We start from the raw sequence: 1673 nt of genomic DNA, 5'->3' as shown, positions 1-1673 counted from the left end.
CCCCTTCTTTTTTTTTGTTTTTTTTTGGTATTACAAGTAACATCTGTATAGATATATCTTTGTGTATATCCTTAGATATTTACTTAGGATAAATTCATAGACGTATCACCTTATACCATCTATTAAATGGATTAAATAATTAAATGCAAGAACTGAAACAATTAAGAGCTAGGAAAAGTATATTAGTGGGTAATTACCTTAATATTGAATTAGACAAATAGTAAAGGATAAAACTGACATATTACACTACATAAAAAAGAAAACTTCTGCCCATCAGAAAGTCCTATAAGTAATTAAAAGACAACCAATAAACTGGCATAAGTAAGTAATATATAATATAAACACACAATAGAAAAAATAGACAAAGCATATAACTTTGCAAGTCTAAAAATGAACAGATAACTGTTATTTATGGAAAATGATCAACCTCAGTAGTAATAGATTAAATGCAAATTACAATGAGACTCCATATGTTTACCCTGCGCTTTCTAAAGGTGAAAAGAATGACGACATCCAGTTGGCCGGTGTATTCACCGAATACTGAAAATTTAACATGTACATATGTTTTTAATTGCAATTTTACCTTTATGCATTGGCCTTAAGGAAACACTCTCAACTGTGCAACCATATGTATACAGAGATAACTCCCAATAAAGTGCCTTAACTTTAGATGAACAAAAGTGGCTTTCCTTAAACATGTGAAATAATAAAAAATACTACCAGAATTTTCAATGTGATCGTAGGAGAAATTCGAGAGAACTTTTTTTCTTTCTCCGTAACATAAATCTCAAAATAGCAGGAAAATGGTAAGAACCAAAGCTTAGCATGGGACTCTTCATAGGAAAGTAGGTTCAGAAGACTGAAGTTTCCAGGTTGCGTTGGTGGTCGTGGTGAGTGAAGTTTCCAGGTTGCGTTGGTGGTATAGTGGTGAGCATAGCTGCCTTCCAAGCAGTTGACCCGGGTTCGATTCCCGGCCAACGCATTCGGTTTTCTTTTCTCAGATACACGGTTTACTTTTTTGTTTCTGTTTTTTTTTTTTTTGCGGAAGGGGTGTGCTGGGTGGTGGAAGGTTAGGGAAAATTCTGAACTAGAGACTCGTCAGATTTGTTTTTGCCGATTCTCCGAGGTGGTCTGATTTACTGAGGGGTGAGAAGAAGGAAGTCAGCTCAAGCGCTGGGGATGGAGAGCGCGCCCCGTTACTTGCAGCGGTTCGGGAGCCACGAAAAGTGAGGGGCTGGGTAGCCCTCCCGCCTCCCGCCGTCACCAGCTCGCTTCTCTGCGGTCCCACCATTCGGGACAGCAACCTCGATTCCAGTTTCTAAGCTGGAGATGCAAATGGGAAAATCCTTCGGGCCGCCCTCGCACCTTTGGGGAAAGAGAGCAGTGACCCGAGGAGGGGCGACTGGGAACGCCACTCAGAGCTCAAGTCGGGACCGGGGCGCGCCGCCCAGCAGAGGGGGTGATGCCGGTGCCGACAGCGCGGGGTTCGGGGGCTCAACACCACATTCAGATGGACGGCTTGGAGGTTACGGAGTGGAAGGATTTGCTTGGGATTCTGACTGAGGCGCGTCACCGGAGCGAGGCAAATAGAACAAGCAGCAGAGGTGGGTTCCGATCTCAAAAGACGCGGGGCTGCTCCGCAGGGGGGAGGCCTGCGCGGGGGAGGGCGCTCG

General features: G+C 43.8%; 1 non-coding gene across 1 annotated transcript; it reads left to right on the top strand.

Moving 5' to 3' along the window:
* The first annotated feature begins 910 nt into the window (after nucleotides 1-910).
* Nucleotides 911-982, top strand: TRNAG-UCC. The gene has a single exon. It is a non-coding gene; the product is annotated as a tRNA-Gly (tRNA).
* Nucleotides 983-1673: the final 691 nt, after the last annotated feature.

The sequence above is a fragment of the Myotis davidii genome, unplaced genomic scaffold (assembly GCF_000327345.1).
Source record: "Myotis davidii unplaced genomic scaffold, ASM32734v1 scaffold401, whole genome shotgun sequence".
Classification (NCBI taxonomy): Eukaryota; Metazoa; Chordata; class Mammalia; order Chiroptera; family Vespertilionidae; genus Myotis; species Myotis davidii.
The sequence above is the reverse complement of the archived record's forward strand: the minus strand, read 5'-3'. Positions and strand labels throughout refer to the sequence as shown.